This window comes from Pseudophryne corroboree, chromosome 9 (assembly GCF_028390025.1).
Source record: "Pseudophryne corroboree isolate aPseCor3 chromosome 9, aPseCor3.hap2, whole genome shotgun sequence".
Classification (NCBI taxonomy): domain Eukaryota; kingdom Metazoa; phylum Chordata; class Amphibia; order Anura; family Myobatrachidae; genus Pseudophryne; species Pseudophryne corroboree.
Window position 1 is genome coordinate 174,951,507 of NC_086452.1, and position 11,781 is coordinate 174,963,287.

The 11,781-nt window shown below is 45.6% G+C and overlaps 1 protein-coding gene across 1 annotated transcript in view; it reads right to left on the reverse strand.

Moving 5' to 3' along the window:
- LOC134957795 (calcium-activated chloride channel regulator 1-like) overlaps positions 1–8,628 on the reverse strand; it is a 98,934-nt gene extending 90,306 nt beyond the window's left edge. The window contains exon 1 of the mRNA XM_063939963.1: positions 8,520–8,628. The gene's annotated coding sequence lies outside the window, so the exon portion shown is untranslated. The remainder of the gene's footprint in view (positions 1–8,519) is intronic.
- Between the last annotated feature and the right edge of the window lie 3,153 nt (positions 8,629–11,781).

Consider the following 11,781-nt stretch of genomic DNA (forward strand, 5'->3'; position numbering starts at 1 on the left):
CCCTGAGCTGAGGAATCCCTCTTTGTATGGTACGAAGGGTCTAACAGGAATCATATAGCAGTGTTTGGTACCCATCGGAAGAGTATTTAATTAGCAATATTCCGGTGTTGGTTTGGAGCGTATTAATCGCTCGTGCGAATAGTTATGGACATAAGAAGTTTATGTCCATTTCTACTATTTACTCATACTCAGGTATGCGGCGGGAAACCTAGTTCCCCACCCACCTGAGCTGTTTGAAATCGTCACAGCCCACCTGTATGAATCAACCTATGACCTTTTGTTATGATGCAGGGCCGAATTCCGACGTCCAATGGACAATGGGATTGTAGGGACTGTAGGATTGCATTGTGTGTGGGGCATAAATAGGCAGGCCGACCACATCCAGCTCTCACTCTTCAACGGTTCTCATTGCTGAAAATCGGGTGCTGGATGTCCAGGCGCATGCGATCGTTTCCCCTTGTGCGTAAGTTTTCTCTCCGTAATCATTGTCTTACTGTGAGCCAATTTCTCTCATCTCTCTCCACTTCTCTCTCTCTCTCTCCCTCTTTCTCGTTTCTCTCACATCTCCCCTAGACTAGTATTGAATTGTATTAGATAGTATTGTATTTTGGTTAGGAAGTCTCTGTTATATTGTAGTGTATCATTTGTACTGTTATCCCCTTTTACAAGTATATTAGATATAATACAGTTAATAGGCTTTGGACCCTAAACCAGTATCTGTGTATTTTCTATAGTGTTAAGTGTTCACTTGAGCGTCGGTGACGCTCAAGCAGCTTTGTAGTTAGTCAGGTTACACAAGGTTGCACTTACACCCTGTATTCACATTAAGTTATTCTGTGTATTTCATTGGTATAAGGTTTAAACATTAAGGTATAGCGTTGTGAGCGTCTGCGCCGCTGGTGACCTCCTCGTGGTCTCGAGCGTATGCTACGCCATAGCGAATCATTACTCTAGTCATAACCAATAACGTGTCCTGTGATCACTGGGCCGTGAGCGAACGTGACGCTTGAGCGTCTCGCCTACGGCGGAGCGATCGTTACGCAAATAGCGTACCCTTACGGTACTTCTTAAGCAAACAGCGTACAGTGTTCTTAGACTTCATAAAGGGTTGTTTATACGACAAAGGAATTTAGCATTGTCATAAGTCAGTGACAAGTTCAAAAACTTTGGGCGACAGCGGAAGCAGTCCACTGACCAGTAAATCCCTTCCTCTTGTAACCAAGCTCACGCAAACCACCCCACCAACTCCCTCAGTGTCAATTTCCTCCTTCCCCAGGAATGCCAATAGTCCTGCAGGCCATGTCACTGGCAATTCTGACGAGTCCTCTCCTGCCTGGGATTCCTCCGATGCATCCTTGCGTGTAACGCCTACTGCTGCTGGCGCTGCTGTTGTTGCTGCTGGGAGTCGATCGTCATCCCAGAGGGGAAGTCGTAAGACCACTTTTACTACTTCCACCAAGCAATTGACTGTCCAACAGTCCTTTGCGAGGAAGATGAAATATCAAAGCGGATAACTGAGGCCTTGGCATCCTGGGCGGTGAGAAACGTGGTTCCGGTATCCATCATTACTGCAGAGCCAACTAGAGACTTGTTGGAGGTACTGTGTCCCCGGTACCAAATACCATCTAGGTTCCATTTCTCTAGGCAGGCGATACCGAAAATGTACACAGACCTCAGAAAAAGACTCACCAGTGTCCTAAAAAATGCAGTTGTACCCAATGTCCACTTAACCACGGACACGTGGACAAGTGGAGCAGGGCAGACTCAGGACTATATGACTGTGACAGCCCACTGGGTAGATGTATTGACTCCCGCCGCAAGAACAGCAGCGGCGGCACCAGTAGCAGCATCTCGCAAACGCCAACTCTTTCCTAGGCAAGCTACGCTTTGTATCACCGCTTTCCAGAATACGCACACAGCTGAAAACCTCTTACGGCAACTGAGGAAGATCATCGCAGAATGGCTTACCCCAATTGGACTCTCCTGTGGATTTGTGGCATCGGACAACGCCAGCAATATTGTGTGTGCATTAAATCTGGGCAAATTCCAGCACGTCCCATGTTTTGCACATACCTTGAATTTGGTGGTGCAGAATTATTTAAAAAACGAGAGGGGCGTGCAAGAGATGCTGTCGGTGGCCAGAAGAATTGCGGGACACTTTCGGCGTACAGGCACCACGTACAGAAGACTGGAGCACCACCAAAAACGCCTGAACCTGCCCTGCCATCATCTGAAGCAAGAAGTGGTAACGAGGTGGAATTCAACCCTCTATATGCTTCAGAGGTTGGAGGAGCAGCAAAAGGCCATTCAAGCCTATACAACTGAGCACGATATAGGAGGTGGAATGCACCTGTCTCAAGCGCAGTGGAGAATGATTTCAACGTTGTGCAAGGTTCTGCAACCTTTTGAACTTGCCACACGTGAAGTCAGTTCAGACACTGCCAGCCTGAGTCAGGTCATTCCCCTCATCAGGCTTTTGCAGAAGAAGCTGGAGACATTGAAGGAGGAGCTAACACAGAGCGATTCCGCTAGGCATGTGGGACTTGTGGATGGAGCCCTTAATTCGCTTAACAAGGATTCACGGGTGGTCAATCTGTTGAAATCAGAGCACTACATTTTGGCCACCGTGCTCGATCCTAGATTTAAAACCTACCTTGGATCTCTCTTTCCGGCAGACACAAGTCTGCTGGGGTTCAAAGAACTGCTGGTGACAAAATTGTCAAGTCAAGCGGAACGCGACCTGTCAACATCTCCTCCTTCACATTCTCCCGCAACTGGGGGTGCGAGGAAAAGGCTCAGAATTCCGAGCCCACCCGCTGGCGGTGATGCAGGGCAGTCTGGAGCGACTGCTGATGCTGACATCTGGTCCGGACTGAAGGACCTGACAACGATTACGGATATGTCGTCTACTGTCACTGCATATGATTCTCTCCCCATTGAAAGAATGGTGGAGGATTATATGAGTGACCGCATCCAAGTAGGCACGTCAGACAGTCCGTACTTATACTGGCAGGAAAAAGAGGCAATTTGGAGGCCCTTGCACAAACTGGCTTTATTCTACCTAAGTTGCCCTCCCACAAGTGTATACTCCGAAAGAGTGTTTAGTGCCGCCGCTCACCTTGTCAGCAATCGGCGTACGAGGTTACATCCAGAAAATGTGGAGAAGATGATGTTCATTAAAATGAATTATAATCAATTCCTCCGTGGAGACATTCACCAGCAGCAATTGCCTCCACAAAGTACACAGGGAGCTGAGATGGTGGATTCCAGTGGGGACGAATTGATAATCTGTGAGGAGGGGGATGTACACGGTGATATATCGGAGGATGATGATGAGGTGGACATCTTGCTTCTGTAGAGCCAGTTTGTGCAAGGAGAGATTAATTGCTTCTTTTTTGGTGGGGGTCCAAACCAACCCGTCATTTCAGTCACAGTCGTGTGGCAGACCCTGTCACTGAAATGATGGGTTGGTTAAAGTGTGCATGTCCTATTTATACAACATAAGGGTGGGTGGGAGGGCCCAAGGACAATTCCATCTTGCACCTCTTTTTTCTTTCATTTTTCTTTGCGTCATGTGCTGTTTGGGGAGTAGTTTTTGGAAGGGCCATCCTGCGTGACACTGCAGTGCCACTCCTAGATGGGCCAGGTGTTTGTGTCGGCCACTTGGGTCGCTTATCTTAGTCACACAGCTACCTCATTGCGCCTCTTTTTTTCTTTGCGTCATGTGCTGTTTGGGGGGTGTTTTTTGGAAGGGCCATCCTGCGTGACACTGCAGTGCCACTCCTAGATGGGCCAGGTGTTTGTGTCGGCCACTTGGGTCGCTGAGCTTAGTCATCCAGCGACCTCGGTGCAAATTTTAGGACTAAAAATAATATTGTGAGGTGTGAGGTGTTCAGAATAGACTGAAAATGAGTGGAAATTATGGTTATTGAGGTTAATAATACTTTGGGATCAAAATGACCCCCAAATTCTATGATTTAAGCTGTTTTTTTAGGGTTTTTTGAAAAAAACACCCGAATCCAAAACACACCCGAATCCGACAAAAAAAATTCGGTGAGGTTTTGCCAAAACGCGTTTGAACCCAAAACACGGCCGCGGAACCGAACCCAAAACCAAAAGACAAAACCCGAAAAATTTACGGTGCTCATCACTAATAACTATTGCTTCACTATTACTATCACTATCCTTCTGGATTCTGACCAGGCCATAACTCATAACTCAGTGCCTATGCAGCCATTGTGTAGTACTGTTGGTTAGAGGAGGTAGGGGTAGAGTATACAGCCTGCCCAGGAAGGATCAGATCCAGTGGTGTAACTACAAGGTGACTAGAGTGGCAAATGTCCAGGGGCCCAAATACTGTAAACTAAATAGAGTGAGATGGCCCTGGGGATCAGCAGTGCCATTGGACTCTCAGCTACTACTAGGGATGGCCATCGACCAGGGGCGGATTTACAGCAAGGCAACTCAGGCATGTGCTTAGGGCCCCACGAGTCTCAGGGGGCCTGGTTGCGGCCACAGATGGTGATCAGGACCCCAGGAGTCAGAACGGAGCAGCGCTGCAAATAAGTTTTTTTTACAAAATACACCGGCACTGAGCCGGCCCGGACCCAGCAGGCTGTCAGCAGACCCTGATTGGACAGCGCCAGCTCACATCTATGCTGTCAGTCACAGTGTAGCTCTCCCCTCATCTCCTGCATGGCACATATGACTGACCAGCACAGAGACGGAGTGGGAGAGATTGGAGGAGCCAGTGGTCAGCAAAGTGAGTGCCGCCACCGGGGTGCGTTGTGAAGTCCGGCGTTACAGTGTGTGCGGGGATGGGGGGGGAGGGTGTCTGAAGTGCAGTGGCTGCCATTACAGTGTGTGAAATGGGGGAAGGGGGGTTGTCTGAATTGCAGTGGCTGCCATTACAGTGTGAGCAAGGGGGGGGGTTTGATAGAAGTGCAGTGGCTGCCATTACAGTGTGTGAAATGGGAGGGGGGTTGTCTGAATTGCAGTGGCTGCCATTACAGTGTGAGCAAGGATGGGGGGGTTTGATAGAAGTGCAGTGGATGCCATTACAGTGTGTGTGAGGAAGAGGGGGGCCCAGATCGGTGTCTTGCTTGGGGCCCCATGAGGTCTAAATCCACCTCTGCCATCGACCATCAATTGTTGCCCAGTGGCCTGCTATGCTCTACCCGCGTTTTTTATTGGCATGCAGCCCCAGCAGCACCTGTCAATGGTGGCCATAGAGTGGTGCAAACCATTGATGGTTCGCGATAGAAGGTTTATGCACCATCGATGGCTATTGCTGATGGTGCCATCGATGGCAACCATCGATAGACAACCCACCGATGGCCATCCCTAGCTTCTACTTCCTGTATAAGCCCGCCCCCAGACTCCTGTGTAACTAGCCAATGGAAGTCTGGGGGTGGGCTTATACAGGAAGGAGAACTGAAGCCGAGTGCTGCATCTAGAGTGCAGTTACGGCTGTGAAACACAGCACTGTCAATCCCAGGGGTCAGGCAGCCATCACAAATATTACATGTAACATTAAAGGTATGTTTATATGTTTTAACTGCCCCCCCTCCATGCTATGTGTGGTCTGCGATGCAGCCTGGGGGTGGCAGCCAGCACTGATAACGACTCAAGATGTGAATTCTATCGCACATGCACATCAAGGTATCTTTTCAATAAAATAGGTACCCCAATCTTAGTCACTTCATAAATCTGTAGGAAACACACTTACATGTGAATTCTGTCTCGCATGCACCACAAGGTATCTTTTAAGTCCTACCAAAAGGCATATGATGCAAACAGATCCATCAGTAAGGTATGTAAAAAATGGTTTTAATAATAATAATGTGGGACAATCCATAATACACATAAGTTTAAAAAATAGTCCACACTTTAAAGAGATATAGAACGAAAAGTAACGAACAGATGCCAGATGCCAGATGCCAGTGACAAAGAACCTTGTAGCGATGGAATCACACTCATCCCGGCTGCAGTCTCGGTACATCCCGTGCTTGTAGTCAAAAGCGTCAGGTCCTTGTGGGTATAACTCCGGCTCTGTATAGACGGTTTCAATGCGTTTCAGTGATTCTATCCCCTTTTTCAAGACTTTCGACTTCTTGAAATTCAGGGATAGGATCCCTGAAACGCGTTGAAGCCGTCATATTTTATATACCTAACTGACGGATCTGTGTGCATCATATGCATTTTGGGATGACCTAAAAGATAACTTGAGGTGCATGCGAGACAGAATTCACATGTAAGTGTGTTTCCTACCCTACAGATTTATGAAGTGACTAAGATTGGGGTACCTGTTTTTATTGAAAAGATACCTTGATGTGCACGCTGGATAGAATTCACATGTACAGTAAGTGTGTTTTCCATGACTTCTGTGGAGTGATAAAGTTTGAAGTACCTACTGTAAAGATACCTTGATGTGTATTCAAGAGAGAAATCTAATGGAAGTGTCTCTCTAGTGGGAAAGGAGAGGAGATCGTCAGTCTGTGAATGAGTATTTCCCTCCAGCTGAAAAAACCAGATCATCAATACTTCCAATCAAATAGAAGGCCTAGCTTGAGAGTTGCCAGGGGCCTCCAAGCCTCTAGTTACGCCACTGTCCCAGATCTCTTTAAGTATACGGAAAACAGGCTGCTAGTTTATTACTTAGTCCCATTTAACTAGGTCCATAGGGAACCAAGGGGGTGGCTGTGCTTTAAATGAATGAGGGAAATAACTGTATATCTCCATTATTATTGAGGTAATAAATGTCTCATTTACATCATATTGTCATAATCCTGTGAACGGGAGGCACTCGAAATGCCGGCTGTTGGGATCCCGGCACTCTGCATACCGGCGCCGGGATACCGACAACTATTCTCCCTCTTGGGGTGTCTACGACACCCCTGGAGGAGAATAAATAGGGTACCTGCAGCGTGGCGAGCACTCCGAGCCCGCAAGGGGCTCTTTTGCGCTTGCCCCGCTGGCAGCATTCCGGCGGTCGGGATCCCGGCGCCAGTATGCTAGGAGCCGGGATCCCGACCACCGGTATATCGTAGTACACCCCTGTGAACACAGCCGGAACATTGCAGTCATCACTTTTAATTAAATTGTATTCAACTAAAAATAAGCCAACATGAGGAAGCTGTGTGTTCAAAAAAACAAGTATAACAATACTGCTTCAGTACCAATAAAGAAGGTCTTTTGAGGTTTCTTTTAACATACAATGCAAATTATAAAATACACCTTCAATGATTTCACAGTAACAATGATTGCTGTTCATTGGTCTGGAAAGTGTTATAGGACTGGACCTTATCTAAACAATATGAAGTCAATCATTAAACAGTGAGACAGATTCATTACAAATGTACTGGAAGACATTGTCACAATGCAGACAGTTTTCAGTGGTCCCACTAGTGGGCATCCCAGCACACTCACTCAAACATCTGACTGTATTATTATGCTCCAAGAAATCAGAAATAATTCAAAAGCTACATCTATGGTAAGTTCATTTTTGAGCCAATTAACATACCAGTGTATTTTTGGATTGTGGGAAGAAAACGGAGTGCCCGGAGGAAACCCACGCAAGCACAGGGAGAATATACAAAAGACACATAGTTTGGGCCATGGTGGGAATCAAACGAGTCTACTACGTTATGCCAGCTGTCAGGATTCCAGCGCCCAGCATACCGACACTGGGATCCCGACCGCTGGCATGCCTGCAGCGGGGCGAGCGCAAAAGAGCCCCCTGCGGGCACAGTGGCACGCTATGCACACCACGCTATTTATTCTCCCTCCAGTGGTGTCGTGGACACCCCAAGAGGGAGAATAGTTGTCGGTATGCCGGCTGTCGGGATCCCGATGCCGGTATGCTGAGCGCCGGGATTCCGACAGCCGGCATATCAAATGCCTCCCGACTCAAAACCATGATCTCTGTCAGAAAATAATGCTAACCATTACACTATCTTTACTGCTCAAAATAATATGTGTACCCATACTGTACACGCAGAGCACAGTGAATTAGCAATCCATTATATTAACCACTTGGCCAACTCATCTTTCTGGATAGATCCACCACCTCCTCACTTAAACGTGTGGCATCTTTAATTGTTACAATGTAAAAAAGGACATTGAAAACAAACAGAAACCACACAAATATACATTAAATAAAAGAACACAGATATGCACTGAATAAAATAAACACACACATTTGTATGACATTTCCCAACTTCTGTACTATATATATATATATATATATATACTGTATATATGCCATACATCTGAGTTCCGCTACTTTTTATAGCTATAAAGTGAACACAGCTTATCAGTATAAAGAGCTGTAGAGAGCATCGTAAACTGTAGAAACTGTAATAGAGTACATGTAATCCTTAAAAAGTAGTTTTAAAATGTCCAGGGTACTACTACTACTACTACTACTACTACTACTACTACTACTAATAATAATAATAATAATAATAATAATAATAATGTGATCTAAGGCAAAACACTTTATTTTGTAAGAATCTTACCTCAACAAGACTCCTTCTGAAGCTGCTGTGATGTGTACAGACCAGCTCTCAGTCCTGAAGTGGGTTTTATAAGACATGACACAAGTTACAACAAGGCTGCATGCCTTCCTAAAGTACACTCCCCCTTCTGTATCTCCATCCTGCCTGTGGGGTGTGGGTAACTCCTCTGTGAAAATAACTTCTCTGTGAAAATGAAATTCAGAAAAAGAAAAGATGATCTTAAACTGAAGTTAATTACAGAAGAGTCTTCCCTGCTGTTACATCCGTTACTCTACAAGAGGAGAATAAAAAAAGAGAAAACCAACATGTGTTGTATTATAAAATGTTTTTACTTAATGTAAAATAAAATAAATTGTGTGTAAAAATGAGACAAAAAAAAAAATATCTCTCCACTCACCCCTCTCCAAAAAGATGCAATAACCCAGTGGGGTAAATTTACGAAGGTGGGAGCTTTTTTTAGAACTGGTGATGTTACTCGTAGCAACCTATCAGGTTTTACTTAACATTTATCTATCTGCTTCTAGAAGATAATAGAATCTGATAGGTTGCTATAGGCAACATCATCAGTTCTAAAAAAAAAAATCCCACCTTAGTAAATTTTCCCAGGGCCGTAACTAGATGTGTGCCGAGGGGGCACAGCATATAGCACTGCAGGGTAGGGGGCGCTGTTGGCAGCAATTGTCAATTATCTGTTTTAATTACTTTCACTTGTAGCTTCTGTTAGATATTGGAATCTGGCTGTCAGATTCACATTGCTGTGCATTTCTGTTTTATACTTGCAGTACCATGTTACACCACTGTTTTGTTGTTCAGTGCTATTGTGCAGCTTGCTGCAAAAGTGTGTTGCCTCCCAACATTAAAGGACCGGAATGAGGGATCAGTGGCAAACGCAGGATTTAGCGAGGGGGGTTTTCGTGGGTGTGTATGTATATGTGCATGTATGTGTAATATATATATATATATATATATATATATATATATATATATCCATTAGGTCCACACTCACTGCTGCAATCCACAACATGGGCGGTGCTCCATAAAGGGCTCTCAAGAAGTCCAAAATATATCCAGAGAAAGTACAGGCACTCACCACTTCCTTAATGATGAAGAGATTTATTGCAACTCACAGGTGTATCTCACATAGAGACGATCAACAGCATGTCAGCAAAAAATGTCGACGTTTCGGCTCTATCTGAGCCTTTTTCAAGACGGGTAAGATTACAACAGGTTCACACCCAGCAGCCCATGTGAGGGACAGCGGGACAGACCCAAAAAAACGGGACTGTCCCGCGAAAATCGGGACAGTTGGGAGGTATGCTTTATGTTCGTTTGCAGTCAAGTAAAGTTGACAGCAGTATGCTGATCTCAGCTCTTGGTCTCCATATCTGCCATTGCATAGAAAGGTAGATAATTCTAAGCTAGAGAACTATTTGAAGCTTACCTTGTACTTTGTGTAAAAATGATCAGCATTGCGGCTGAGCAGATCTATGTACAGTAGTTTGTGGCTGCAAGAGATTGGATGTGTGGCTGCAACTATGAACACTATACAAAGCTACTGGTACTTTGTAAAAACATAATCAGCATTGGAGTTGATCTGCTCAACTGCAATGCTGATTATGTTTTTACAGAGTACCAGTAGCTTCGTATAGTGGGGTTCATTCCGAGTTAATCGCTAGCTGCATTTGTTTGCAGCGATCAGGCTAAAAAATGGCAGTTCTGTGCATGCGTTTGCGGCGCAATGCGCACATGCGACGTACGGGCACAACGAACTATGTAATTTTACACAAGGTCTAGCGATGCATTTCAGTCGCACTGCTTGCCGCAGAGTGATTGACATGAAGTGGCCATTTCTGGGTGGCAACTGACCGTTTTCAGGGAGTGTGCGGAAAAACGCAGGCATGCCAGGAAAAATGCAGGCGTGCCAGGAAAAACGCAGGCATGGCTGGGCGAACGCTGGGCGGGTTTGTGACGTCAAATCCGGAACTGAATAGTCTGAAGTGATCACAAGCACTGACTAGGTTTTGATCTACTCTGAAACTACACAAAGAATTTTTGTAGCCGCTCTGCGATACAACCGTTCACACTTCTGCTAAGCTAAATTACACTTCCAGTGGGCGGCAGCATAGCGTTTGTACGGCTGCTAAAAACTGCTAGTGAGCGATCAACTCGGAATGACCCCCCAGTGGTCATAGTTTTTATGTAGGATCAAATAGCTCAGTGAGTAGCAGGGGCAAACACAGGATTTCTAGAGGGGGGTTTCCAAATGCATTCCACAATCTTACACTCTACAGAACATTGGAGCAAGTACGGGAGTCTGGGGAAGTGGTTGATGAACCTAGTACTGACCCTGGCCTGGACATATATGTACACATTGGTCTGTTTATACACTGAATATATAGACTGTCTATAGTATAGGCTGTAAACAACACACACACACACACACACACACACACACACACACACATACACACACATACACACACACACACACACACACACACACACACACACACACACACACACACACACACACACACAGCAAACTTGGTAGAAGCAGCTGCAACCACTGGGCATGTGCAGCAGGTCCGCTCTGTCCCTTAAACTGCATGTTGTGGTCGCAGCTCAAGAAATATATACTGTTACTATTGTGGTCATAATTTGGGCTGCTGGCCAAGAGGAAACACCCCCTACATTTGCCTATGAGTAGGCTGTTTGATTACCTGTCAACAGGTTACAGGTTTGAATCCCGGGTACGGTAGTATATTGAAATGTTTTGATTAGTAAAGGGTATTGTAACTGAACAAACACTAGTTTGCAGGAATCTATGACCTGCAAACTGGATTTGTTCTAGGGAACAGGATTGCCACCTAGCAACAGCAGGTGGGTAAGGCAGCAAGCCTCCCGAAAAACGCTGAGGGAGAGGAGAGTGAAAGAATTTTCACTTCCTCTCCCCACAAATGCAGCGGCTGGCGGGGGTACGCGTGCCCGTGGTCACGTGCACGTTGCGTCACGTGCACGCTCACCCCAGCCACTGGTTAGATTTTTTGGGAAGCTCACTGGTGGCAAAACCTGTCCCTAAGTCACAGAGATAAAGGCAGTATAACCTTACTGTTTAAGTAGCCCTGTATTAGTCACTGAAAAAGAAGAGCTACGAGTAGTGCTTTGAAACCAGGGATGGTTTATTCAACTGCAATTAACAACATTACCAAAGGAAGAAGGAAGTAAAGAATATCTTTTTATCTGTTTTTTTTTTTTTTTTACT